Source organism: Amblyraja radiata, chromosome 5 (genome assembly GCF_010909765.2).
Source record: "Amblyraja radiata isolate CabotCenter1 chromosome 5, sAmbRad1.1.pri, whole genome shotgun sequence".
Lineage (NCBI taxonomy): Eukaryota > Metazoa > Chordata > Chondrichthyes > Rajiformes > Rajidae > Amblyraja > Amblyraja radiata.
The window spans coordinates 15,982,754-15,996,251 of record NC_045960.1 but is presented as its reverse complement, the minus strand read 5'-3'; the positions used below and the strand labels follow the sequence as shown (position 1 = coordinate 15,996,251).

Sequence of the window (13,498 nt, the reverse complement as noted above, 5' to 3'; positions counted from 1 at the left end):
CGCCTATTTCCTTCGCTCCATAGATGCTGCTGCACCCGCTGAGTTTCTCCAGCATTTTTGTGTACCTGCCTAACTGGTTCTTAAACGATGGGATAGTCCCAGCCTCAACCACATCCACTGGCAGCTTGTTCCATACACCCACCCCCCTGAGTGTGAAAAGGTTACCCCTCAGATTCCCCTTCATCTTGAACCCATGTCCTCTGGTCCTCGATTCACGTACCCTGTGCATCAACCCGATCTATTCCTCTCATCATTTTATTCACCTCTATAAGATCACCCTGATCATTGATTTATTGATACTTTATTACCATATGTGCCATGTCACAGTAACATTTTTCTTAGTTTTGTATACCATGCAAAGAGCTGCCACATATCGGGTGCCTATGAAGTTACAAATTGTTTATTACAGTCCCCAATGGTTTCTTTTTGTTCTCAGCGACCCCCGTCTCCAGCCCCTCTTTGTTCTCAGCAGAGCGTTCAAGACTGACCTCCAGCTCCCACCGTGGGCTCGATCACCTGTCATGGGCAGCCTCTTCCTTGCCGTGAAATTGTCACCCCCTTGCCTGAGGTTCTTACCATTAGCCTTTAGATTTGGCCATTTAGTTGTGCATGTCTGCTATTGCCGATCATTGACTGGGAGGGTTATTGCGGGCAACCACGGCGCATTTCACACTCCCATATTCTTCTGTCCATGTCCCAATCCTTTCACTCACTGACTAGGTAACCTTGGTGACAGCCTTGTTCACATGCACCTCTTCTAACCTCACCTATTACAACCGGTGTTCCCAATGTGACTTCCTGTACGTCTGGCACCAAACGTAGACTCGGTGACCATTTCGCTGAACAAGGGCCACTCGATCCACCAAGGCCTGCTGGATCTCCTTGCTGCGAACCATTTTATCACCCATTCCATTCCCACACTGACCTTTCCATCCTGGGCCTCCGGCATCGCCAAAATGGACGAACAGCACTTCATGTTCCACTTGGGGCGGTTCACTGTACCTCAGTACATGTGGCAATAAACTAAACTAGCTTACAACCCAATGGTATGAATGTTGAATTCTCCAATTTTAGGATACTGACCTCACCCCCCATTCTCCCCTGTGCCCACCCTAGAGTCGCACCTATTTCTTAACTCCCCCCATTAATCCATAAGTTCTAGGAGCAGAATTGGGCCCATCAAGTCTACTCCGCCATTCAATCATGGCTGATCTATCTTTCCCTCTCAACCCCATTCTCCTGCCTTCTAACTATAACTTCTGATACCCGTATTAATCAAGAATCTGTCAATCTCTGCCTTAAAAATATCCATTGACAACCTCCACAACCGTCTTTAGCAATGAATTCCACAGACTTACCATCCTCTGACCAAAGACCACCTATATTCCTTCATTCATGATTCACAACTCTTCAATCCAATACCTTCTGCCTATTCTTCTCTGGTCTTTGTCCAGCCATCTGCCTGTCCCCCTATACGTCTCTGGCCTCTCTACATGAGGGAGATTATACCGTGTCCATCTCCAGTCCGATCAGCCTGACCGTGGTACCTCTGACACTCCGCCTCGATCACACAGACCAATAGTTCCAGACTCAGTCCGCAACCTGAAGATTTTGAACATTTATTCTGTTGAAATGAATATCAGAGGCCGCAACAGTCTCAAACCGATTTATTTACACTCAGCAATCTCTCATCACTGTCACTGGATCTGACCCTGAGATTCCCTGCCCACCAGCAAGGTGGGAGCCCCTTCACCAGAGTGAGGGCAGTGGGTCGAGGGGGCAGCTCACCCTCACCCCCTCAGAGGCAATAAACGCTGGCCCGGCCTACGGCTCTCACGTCCGATACCTCCTGGTCCCATGTGCCGAGTCCTACTCTGCTGCGGCCGTTCCATCAGATGTTGGGTAGTTGGCGGCTCTGGGACCCGGCCACTTTTTCCCTGGGGTCCCGGCCGCTTGTACCCGTGGTCCCTGCCGGCCCTTGTCCTGCCAGCGGTTGGCGCCGCGGGTCATCAGGCAGAGAGCCGCTGCTGCATCAGCCGGTACTGCTCCATCTCCTGCTGCGAGACCGAAGGCTGCAGGGTGCTGAGGGCCTGCTCAAAGTCCTCGGGCAGGAGGGCCAGCTCGGCGTCCTCCACCTCCAGGCCTGCAACACAGGACACCCAATCACTCTAGGGCGACGTGTGGGGGGTGGGGGAACAGTGCGGTGGTGGGGGTGGGAAGAGAAGGATGAGCGTGCTGGGGTTAGAGGGGAGCAAGCATACAGCACGGAAACAGGCCATTAAGCCCAACTTGCCCATGTAGACAGCAATGCAACATCTTCATGAGTCCCATTGCCCACACTCAATGTCCTGTTAAATGTCTCTTCTTTCACATATTTATGTCCAGGGTAGGACAGTAGAGCAGGCAGAGTGAGGCCTGAGGCAAGGGTGTGTCAGTGTGAGCGTGGGCTAGGCGAGGGTCAGGGAAGGATCAATTGGTAGGGACAGGGGGGGGGGGGGGGGGGGGGGGGGGGGGTTGGGAGGACTAATCAGGAGGGCCGAATGTTGGGGAAGGGTCAGGGAGAGGATCAGTCGGGTGGGTTGAGCATTGCGGAGGGTCGGGGGTCAGCTGGGTGAGAGTGGACGAGGGTGGGTGTGGGTGAGGGTGAGGGTGAGGGTGAGGGTGGGTGGGTGAGTGCGAGGGTGGGTGAGGGCGGGTGTGGGTGGGTGAGGGTGAGGGTGGGTGTGGGCGAGGGTGGGTGTGGGCGAGGGTGGGTGTGGGCGAGGGTGGGCGTGGGCGAGGGTGGGTGTGGGCGAGGGTGGGTGAGGGCGAGGGTGGGTGTGGGCGAGGGTGGGTGTGGGCGAGGGTGGGTGTGGGCGAGGGTGGGTGTGGGCGAGGGTGGGTGTGGGCGAGGGTGGGTGTGGGCGAGGGTGGGTGTGGGCGAGGGTGGGTGTGGGCGAGGGCGAGGGTGGGCGAGGGTGGGTGTGGGCGAGGGTGGAAGAGGGTGAGGGCGAGGGTGGGCGAGGGTGGGTGTGGGCGAGGGTGGAAGAGGGCGAGGGTGGGTGTGGGCGAGGGTGGAAGAGGGCGAGGGTGGGCGAGGGCGAGGGTGGGCGAGGGCGAGGGTGGGCGAGGGCGAGGGTGGGCGTGGGCGAGGGTGGGCGTGGGCGAGGGTGGGCGAGGGTGGGCGAGGGCGAGGGTGGGTGAGGGCGAGGGTGGGCGAGGGTGGGCGAGGGCGAGGGTGGGTGAGGGCGAGGGTGGGCGAGGGCGGGTGAGGGCGAGGGTGGGCGTGGGCGAGGGCGAGGGTGGAAGAGGGCGAGGGTGGGTGAGGGCGAGGGTGGGCGTGGGCGAGGGTGGGTGAGGGCGAGGGTGGGTGAGGGCGAGGGCGAGGGTGGAAGAGGGCGAGGGTGGGCGAGGGCGAGGGTGGGCGAGGGCGAGGGTGGGCGTGGGCGAGGGTGGGTGAGGGCGAGGGTGGGTGAGGGCGAGGGTGGGCGTGGGCGAGGGCGAGGGTGGAAGAGGGCGAGGGTGGGCGTGGGCGAGGGTGGGTGAGGGCGAGGGTGGGTGAGGGCGAGGGTGGGTGAGGGCGAGGGTGGGCGTGGGCGAGGGCGAGGGTGGGCGAGGGCGAGGGTGGGCGTGGGCGAGGGTGGGTGAGGGCGAGGGTGGGTGAGGGCGGGGGAGGGCGAGGGTGGGCGTGGGCGAGGGCGAGGGTGGAAGAGGGCGAGGGTGGGTGAGGGCGAGGGTGGGCGTGGGCGAGGGTGGAAGAGGCGAGGGTGGGCGTGGGCGAGGGTGGGCGTGGGCGAGGGCGAGGGTGGAAGAGGGCGAGGGTGGAAGAGGGCGAGGGTGGGCGTGGGCGAGGGTGGAAGAGGGCGAGGGTGGGCGTGGGCGAGGGTGGGCGTGGGCGAGGGTGGAAGAGGGCGAGGGTGGGCGTGGGCGAGGGTGGGCGTGGGCGAGGGCGAGGGTGGAAGAGGGCGAGGGTGGAAGAGGGCGAGGGTGGGCGAGGGCGAGGGTGGAAGAGGGCGAGGGTGGGCGTGGGCGAGGGTGGGCGTGGGCGAGGGTGGAAGAGGGCGAGGGTGGGCGTGGGCGAGGGTGGGCGTGGGCGAGGGCGAGGGTGGGCGTGGGCGAGGGTGGGCGTGGGCGAGGGCGAGGGTGGGTGTGGGCGAGGGTGGAAGAGGGCGAGGGTGTGATGAAGCTGAATTTTAGTTAAAAATATAAGAAGATATTAAATAGGTTTCTGGGCTAGCTTATAGCTTATATTTAGTGTCAAATTAGGCTTGCCTCAGGTTGCAGTGTGTGGGATAATAAACACCATAACATTGTCTCCCAAGGGACAAGCAGAGAGAAAGAGCTAGTCACATCTTTGAAGTAAGATGCCATAAACCAAATGGCCAATGTTTATGAGGGACCAAATGACAGCAAGGAAGCAGCGAAAGAGCTAGGGTGATCTCTGTGAAGATAAAATGGCATTATCCAAATAGCCAATGTTTATGAAGGACGAGAGAGGAACAGGGAAGTGGAAAGATAAAATGTCGTAAACCAAATGGCCAATGTTATCTTGTAACATGTAAACAAAAGGCCTTTGATGTGATGCATTCTGTGGAAACCTTTTCCTGTACCTCTGACCATGACTAATGTCTGAAATGTGCTAAGGGGACAAAAAAACCCTATTTAAGGCAATGTAATTCTGTTGTTCAGAGAGGTGAACGGAGGACGGTCAAGTGTCTGTAATGGTCACTTGACTGGAGTTCTCCCTCCCTTCCATCGGCCGATGTTAAGTAAAGTTTTGAACTGGTCTACCAAACAGTTTGTGTGGTGTCTGTTTATTAAGAAGCGAACCTGGTTTAGTAGTTAAGAAAGTAGCTTTTTCATTGGCGTAGTTATGCAGGCCTCGCTGGGACCACATCAACAGCTGACTGTGCAAGAGGTTGCAGAGGTTGCCGGGATTGGAAGGGAGATAACTGAGCTCTATCGGCCCCCTTGTAAGACCGACTCCCTAGAAACTCCCGGGAACATCTGTGATCCTTCATCAGACATTGAATTGGTTCCCTGCCGAGGTTCTTAGAAACAGACAAAGGTAAGACCAGTTGGGCTTTATAGGTTTTTTTTAAAGAAGGGATTGTGTATGTATTTTTAAGACAGAATTGTGTATGTATTTTTAAGAAGGGCTTGTGTATATTTTTAAGAAGGACTTGAGCGGTTTCTCTTTCTATCTTTGTTTTCTCTTTTTTTCGCTCTCTCTACTAAGGGCTCATCGGCCTCGTTGAGACATCCGTGATTTGTCGGGTTGAATGGGGGTTGAGGTGTGCGTCTGGCTTATTGAGACATCTGAAGAGATGTCGGATTCAGAAATAAGTGGCGTTGTATATTAAAGATTTAAGAAGTCTGCCAGGTTGAGAAACAGGGGTCCCGGTTAGTGGGTCTGCTTCGTTGAGACACTTGGGTCGTATATTAAAGAGTTAAAAAGTCAGCCAAATTGAGAAACTGGGGTCTCGAGTAGCGAGTCGGCCTGGTTGATATATTTGGAACGATTCGGAATTAAGAAGTCTGCTTTCTCTTCCTCTTTCTTTCTATCTATCTATGGGGAATGCTCTGGATAACAGTCCAACATATGTGTTATTTGAATGCTAGGTATAATAAGAAATCTAGAATGTTAAGTTACAAGTTGACCAAACGGTTAGGGGATGAAGCCTGGCCAGTAAGGGGAACATGGAATGTGGAGACGATTATATGGGAAAGGAAGGCAGGAAAGGAATGGAAGAAAGGAATTAAAACATGGGACGCAGACGCAGTGAAGAAGCATGAGGAAAGTATAGAGTTTGAAGTTGGATGGATGCTCTATGTAAGAAGGGTATAGAGTTAAGAAACAAGGATAGCACTCGGAAAGGATGGAATGTATTGCAACTAGAATGCCAGTGGGCAGAGGAACAAGAGGAAATAATTAAAAGACAGACAGGAGGTGAGAAACAGGTGATGATTAGTAAAAAAATAAACCCAGTACTGGTAAATCCTCTGGAGGAGACTTCATGTCTGGCACGACGACCCTATTTGGTAATGAAGATGAGGAGTTAGATAATCTTGGGAGATGTCCACCTCCCTATGCCCTACCAGTAGCAATGGCATCTTTACCTGTGACAGTTCCGTCAGTAACATCCCTATACCTTGAAGTTCTGACCTTACAAAGCTCCCCAGGATTGGGAGCACGGGAATGCCTTTCTGTGCGTAATTTGTTTAACGCATTGATGCTACCAGAACAGCTGGTCATTGTTAAATGTACTGCACACACTGGTGCTGGGGTCCCTATAGCAAAAGGCAATAGGTTGCTGATAGTGTATCCAAACAGGCAGCCTGTACATCCAAATGCGTAGTGACAGCACGTAAACAGATGCTAGCAAATAGAACGGTCCTGCCAAACATGAAGGAGGTATGTACATTACAGAGGGACGCCTCTCATATATAATAATAACTATGGAAACAAGAGGGCTGTGCCATTGATTCAGCACACCCCGCTTGGACAAGTTGGTGTATTCAATACATTTTTACTCGTCTTACCCATGCTGGTAAGGAGGGAATGATAGGATAACAAAGGAAACGTGGTGGCAGGCCTCTGAATGTAAAATTTGCCAACAAAGTAATCCAGGCAAATCAATTAAGATACCCTCAGCAGTGACGCCAATGCCATCACGATCGTTTGAATGCATACAGATTGATTTTATTGAAATGCCAAGGGCCCAGTGTTATAAATATTGCTTAGTGATTTTAGATTTATTTAGCAGGTGGAGTGAAGCTCTACCAACCACTAATAATACTGCTGAAACTATGGTAACATTGTTGTTAAGAGAAGTTATTCCCAGGTTTGGCCTACCTAATGTCATAAGCTCAGACAATGGTCCTCATTTTATACCACTATTAATAAGGAAAAATGTGCACATTTTAATATTCGACTGCAATTCACTGTGTACACCACCCACAGGCATCTGGGATGGTGGAAAGAGTCAATGGGGATTGCAAAACAAAATTACCCCGGAGGTAAATCCTTTTTCTGACAGGCAACTATGTTATAAAAAAATTGGGGATGAAGGAAAATTTGATGGAGAAATGAGGATAAGGTAGGGAGACTGAAAAGTCAAGGGGAGTCTGACTAATCATGATCTGGATCAATGTCCAATTAGGGTTAGGTAACCAGGATTTTGGTAAACAGAAGTCTTGTCAGAAAAAGGGAAAGTAAATTACAAAGAGACGTCTTTGAAGATAAAATATTATATACTGCTGGTAAAACAATGTTTTTGTATATATACTGCTTGTAAAACAATGTTTTATGTGGAATGTGTGAAATTTGAAGCAATGAGCAAAGTTGTGTATCACTTTAAGAAGTTTGTCCTTTAAAATGCAAATGGACAGTTTATGGTGTGCTCCGTTAAGAAACAGGCATGAATGGGGGGCGGAGCTATACTCAAATGATAAAATGTGTTGGTTGATTATAAATCTTTTGAACCAAGTTTAAAAAAGACTCATCCCGATTAAAGTGTTAAATGAGATTGGAAATGTCAAAATTACAGAGAAAAAGAAAATGTATTATTGATTACTGATTCTGAGTGAGTTCTTTTGGGAAAGATTGTTTTGAGATGATAACAGAGGTTGTCTTTTAAAATGCAAATGAAGCAAGATTACTGTTTGGTAAAACATAAAGTAGATTGGGGAAGAGAACATATTTGGAGAATTGAATATTTAGGTGGAGAGAGCCTCTTCGGATATTATCGAATTAAAGAATAAATTCAAAGGGAAGTGTTAGGAAGGAACTGGAGATGCTGAGAGATCAAAGGAAGACAAAAGTGCTGGAGAAACTCAGCTGGGAACAAGATTGATACAGGAAAAGCTGCTGTGTCCACCCCCTGGAGAGTGGGGGGGAAGCCACTTACAGGCCCTGGGCAATTAACTAATTATGTATGGTCAGCAATTAACCCATGTCTTGCCAGATCTACATTCCCAGGTTGGAGGAGTTTTTGCTGGAAACCAGTGACCAAGGCCATAAAAGCTATACGATGATGGTGCTGGGACAAGAAGAAATTGAGACTGTGTTGAAAAGAACAACCAAGTGTTGCTAACAACATGAACTGCTGTAAAGATTGAAGATCATCGTCGCTGGATACATTTGATTGACTGTGAACAGTTTGTGGAAACAAGGACAATGGGCTATGGATGCTCCCTTTATTCTGGGGTGGCCCAGCCCACATGGACTGAACTTTCTTCAGAATGGCAAGCTTGTGGACTAACCCACATTTAAAGGATGGTACACACCTCCTTTTAAACAAGATTGAAGTCAAACATGACAAGCGCAGCAAAGATACCCTGACTACAGACAGTAAGAGGTCTGCAAAGGCCAGTTAAATCTACCTGTTTTTGCCACAACCAAGGCACTGGTGTATTTTTAGGAAACAGTATATTTGTGACAGGCATTGTTATGTTGCAAATGCAGTGCCACACAAGAGAAGCATGAACCAGTTACACCAGCACACGGGGAATTCCAAGCGAAGCCGAATAAAGGCTGAGCAATTTTAATGATCCTTTTCCTGTCCTATGGTAGTATCTTAGTGTCACGTCCGGGGGAGGTTGGTGGCCATTTAAAATGTTTGGAGGGACTTGTGGAACGATTGTCCACTATGAAATGATTGTGTTACTAGTGTACTATTAATTTGTCTGATGAGATGCTTATGGTCTTTCGTATGTACTCAGCAAGGACTGTAGTTGTTATCAAAATTTTGATAAAAGGATGGAATGATGAAGCTGAATTTTAGTTAAAAATATAAGAAGATATTAAATAGGTTTCTGGGCTAGCTTATAGCTTATATTTAGTGTCAAATTAGGCTTGCCTCAGGTTGCAGTGTGTGGGATAATAAACACCATAACATTGTCTCCCAAGGGACAAGCAGAGAGAAAGAGCTAGTCACATCTTTGAAGTAAGATGCCATAAACCAAATGGCCAATGTTTATGAGGGACCAAATGACAGCAGAGGAAGCAGCGAAAGATCTAGGGTGATCTCTGTGAAGATAAAATGGCATTATCCAAATAGCCAATGTTTATGAAGGACGAGAGAGGAACAGGGAAGTGGAAAGATAAAATGTCGTAAACCAAATGGCCAATGTTATCTTGTAACATGTAAACAAAAGGCCTTTGATGTGATGCATTCTGTGGAAACCTTTCCTGTACCTCTGACCATGACTAATGTCTGAAATGTGCTAAGGGGACAAAAAAACCCTATTTAAGGCAATGTAATTCTGTTGTTCAGAGAGGTGAACGGAGGACGGTCAAGTGTCTGTAATGGTCACTTGACTGGAGTTCTCCCTCCCTTCCATCGGCCGATGTAAGTAAAGTTTTGAACTGGTCTACCAAACAGTTTGTGTGGTGTCTGTTTATTAAGAAGCGAACCTGGTTTAGTAGTTAAGAAAGTAGCTTTTTCAGGTGGGTGAGGGCGAGGGTGGGTGAGGGCGAGGGTGGGCGAGGGTGGGTGAGGGCGAGGGTGGGTGAGGGCGAGGGTGGGTGAGGGCGAGGGTGGAAGAGGGCGAGGGTGGAAGAGGGCGAGGGTGGAAGAGGGCGAGGGTGGGTGAGGGCGAGGGCGAGGGTGGAAGAGGGCGAGGGTGGAAGAGGGCGAGGGTGGAGAGGGCGAGGTTGGAAAGAGGGCGAGGGTGGGTGAGGGCGAGGGTGGGCGAGGGTGGGTGAGGGCGAGGGTGGAAGAGGGCGAGGGTGGAAGAGGGCGAGGGTGGAAGAGGGCGAAGGTGGGAGAGGGCGAGGGTGGGCGAGGGCGAGGGTGGAAGAGGGCGAGGGTGGAAGAGGGCGAGGGTGGGTGAGGGTGGGCGAGGGCGGGCGTGGGCGAGGGCGAGGGTGGAAGAGGGCGAGGGTGGGCGAGGGTGGGTGTGGGCGAGGGTGGAAGAGGGGCGAGGGTGGAAGAGTGCGAGGGTGTAAGAGGGCGAAGGTGGGAGAGGGCGAGGGTGGGCGAGGGCGAGGGTGGGTGAGGGCGAGGGTTGGCGTGGGCGAGGGGTGGAAGAGGGGCGAAGGGTGGAAGAGGGCGAGGGTGGGTGAGGGCGAGGGTGGGCGAGGGGTGGGTGAGGGCGAGGGTGGAGAGGGCGAAGGGTGGGAGAGGGCGAGGGTGGGCGAGGGCGAGGGTGGGAAGAGGGCGAGGGTGGAAGAGGGCGATGGGTGGAAGAGGGGCGAGGTGGGCGAGGGTGGGCGAGGGCGGGGCGTGGGCGAGGGTGGGCGTAGGGCGAGGGGTGGGGCGTGGGCGAGGGTGGAAGAGGCGAAGGTGGGAGAGGGCGAGGGTGGGCGAGGGCGAGGGTGGAAGAGGGCGAGGGTGGGCGAGGGGGGCGAGGGCGAGGGTGGGCGAGGGTGGGCGAGGGTGGGCGAGGGTGGGCGAGGGTGGCGAGGGGTGGGCGTGGGCGAGGGGGGGTGAGGGCGAGGGTGGGCGAGGGCGAGGGTGGCGTGGGCGAGGGTGGGCGTGGGCGAGGGTGGGCGAGGGTGGGTGAGGGCGAGGGTGGGCGAGGGTGGGCGAGGGTGGGCGAGGGTGGGGCGAGGGTGGGCGAGGGCGAGGGTGGGCGTGGGCGAGGGTGGGCGTGGGCGAGGGTGGGCGTGGGCGAGGGTGGGCGAGGGTGGGTGAGGGCGAGGGTGGGCGAGGGTGGGCGAGGGTGGGCGAGGGCGAGGGTGGGCGTGGGCGAGGGTGGGCGTGGGCGAGGGTGGGCGTGGGCGAGGTGGGCGAGGGTGGGCGAGGGTGGGCGAGGGCGAGGGTGGGCGTGGGCGAGGGTGGGTGAGGGTGGGCGAGGGTGGGCGAGGGTGGGCGAGGGCGAGGGTGGGCGTGGGCGAGGGTGGGTGAGGGCGAGGGTGGGCGAGGGTGGGCGAGGGCGAGGGTGGGCGAGGGTGGGCGAGGGTGGGCGAGGGTGGGTGAGGGCGAGGGTGGGGCGAGGGTGGGCGAGGGCGAGGGTGGGCGTGGGCGAGGGTGGGCGTGGGCGAGGGGTGGGCGTGGGCGAGGGTGGGCGAGGGTGGGTGAGGGCGAGGGTGGGCGAGGGTGGGCGAGGGCGAGGGTGGGCGTGGGCGAGGGTGGGCGTGGGCGAGGGTGGGCGAGGGTGGGCGAGGGCGAGGGTGGGCGAGGGTGGGCGAGGGCGAGGGTGGGCGAGGGTGGGCGAGGGTGGGCGAGGGCGAGGGTGGGCGTGGGCGAGGGTGGGTGAGGGTGGGTGAGGGCGAGGGTGGGCGTGGGCGAGGGTGGGTGAGGGTGGGTGAGGGCGAGGGGTGGGCGAGGGCGAGGGTGGGCGAGGGCGAGGGTGGGCGAGGGTGGGTGAGGGCGAGGGTGGGCGAGGGTGGGCGAGGGCGAGGGTGGGCGAGGGTGGGTGAGGGCGAGGGTGGGCGAGGGTGGGGGGGGGCGAGGGTGGGCGTGGGCGAGGGTGGGCGTGGGCGAGGGTGGGCGTGGGCGAGGGTGGGTGAGGGCGAGGGTGGGTGAGGGCGGGTGTGGGCGAGGGCGGGTGTGGGCGAGGGCGGGGGCGGGTGAGGGCGAGGGTGGGTGAGGGTGTGTGGGCAATGGTGGGCAAGAGTGGATCTGGGTGGGCACGGAGGATCGGGCGTTGTGCAGGGTCACGTACCTTGGTCGACACGGGCTACCCGGCGTTTGAACGCCGCCATCACGGCCTCGCTGCACAGGGAGTACAGGTCGGCTCCGCTCAGCCGGGACGGTCACTGCTCCACCACCCCACGCAGGCTTCACCGCCGGGTCCAGAATGACCTGCCAGGAAGGCCACCAGGTGAGCGAGCGCCACTCCCTTACCTTCCCTCAGTCCCGCGATCCCCTCCCCACCCCGCGCTCCCCTCCCCACCCCACGCTCCCCCTACCCACCCACTCACCACCCTACACGCCCACCCACTCCCTACCCCACCCAACGCTCCCCTACCCACCCGTCCCCACTCCATCTATGCCTGCCCCCTCTCCACCCCCCCTCTCCCCGCACACTGCCCACCACTCCCCTTCCCTCCCCACGCTGACTGTCCCTCTCCTCCACGTACAGCATGGAAACAGGCCCTTCGGCCCACCTTATCGTCCGTGCCGACCACGATGCTCACCACAGGTTGTGCCTTCTGCCTGCGTTTGGCCGAGATCCCTCTACACCCCATGCACTGCCCCAGAGTGTGATTGGGCCCACCCCCGCCCTTGCCTGCATCCCCCACCCCCCCATGCCAGACCTCCCAGTGCTGGCCCCATTCTACTCACTTGCGTGTGATGGCCTGGAGCACGCGGAGCTGGGAGTCCCGGTCTTCATTCAGCCCCACGTACACCAGCTTGTCCAGCCTGTAGCGGGGAGAACACGGACCATCAGTCTGTGCCCGGATAGTGGCCCAGCCCCTCACCTCCCCCTCCCCCTCCCCCTCACCCTCCCCCCACCCCTCACCTCTCCCTCCCCCCCTCACCCTCCCCCCATCCCCCCCTCACCTCTCCCTTTCCCTCCCGTCACCCCTCTGCCTCCCACCTCCCTGCACCACCCCCCTCTCCACCTTCCTTTCCCTCCACCCACCCTCCCACTTCCCGCACCAGGCCCTTCCCTAACACGCACAGCTTCCACAACCAGCCCGCATGCCACCTCTCGGGGGCAGGGCCCCCCGTCCCACAGCAGCACACCCCTCCCCTGTCCCCACACCCACCGGCCCTGACGGAGCAGGGCCTGGTCCAGGAGGTCGGGCCTGTTGGTCGCTCCGATCACAAGACACATCGCCTGTGGAATGGAGGCCATCGAGCTCGGCCAGGAGCTGAGACACCACCCTGCAAGGAGATGGGCACACGGCAACATCCCATCCACTCCCACCCGTCCCCTCCCCGTCGTCGCCCCCCTTTCCCCTCCCCTCCCCGTTTGTCCCGCCCCCCTCTCCCTTCCCTCTCCGACCCCCCCCCCCTCCCCCCTGTACCCTCCCTCCCCCTCATCCCCCCTGATCCCCTCCCCCTGTCCCCTCTCCTCCCGATTGTGGGGAGAAGGCAGGAGGTTTGAGGAAGAATAGATCAGCCGTAATTAAATGGCGTAGTGGAGTCCATGGCTGAAAGGCCTAACACTGCTGGTATGACGTATGCTCAGTGATCTTGTGTCCAGCTGAGTGCTTTCCTCCAATGCTTTCTCCTATGATGTGTGGGTGAGGGAGGGGGGTCTCAATGATATGCGGGTGAGGTGTGCCAGGGGGTCTGGGCAAGGTTGAGGGGGCATGACTATACTGTCGGTGGCGGGAGGGGTAGGGAGATGGGCAGGGTCCGGGGCGATGCGGAGAGCGAGGTTGGGACCCACCTGTCGGTGACCCCCCCCGAGTCGCCGCTCCTCCCCCGGCTGGGCGCGAGCGAGTCCAGCTCGTCAAAGAACACCACGCAGGGGGCTGCCCTCCGCGCCCGGCTGAACACTGGGTGGGGGGGGGGGGGGGGGGGGGGGGGGGGGGGGGGGGGTGGGGGGGGGGAGACACAGTGTCATAGACACAAACACACAACACCCTTAGACAAGGAGACCCCCCATCCCCCCC

General features: G+C 56.5%; 1 long non-coding RNA gene across 1 annotated transcript; it reads right to left on the bottom strand.

Moving 5' to 3' along the window:
- Window positions 1-1,605: 1,605 nt before the first annotated feature.
- Window positions 1,606-11,677, bottom strand: LOC116973022. Its single transcript, XR_004411977.1, has 2 exons — window positions 11,593-11,677; window positions 1,606-2,143 (listed from the first exon to the last, which is right to left on the bottom strand). It is a non-coding gene; the product is annotated as an uncharacterized LOC116973022 (long non-coding RNA).
- Window positions 11,678-13,498: the final 1,821 nt, after the last annotated feature.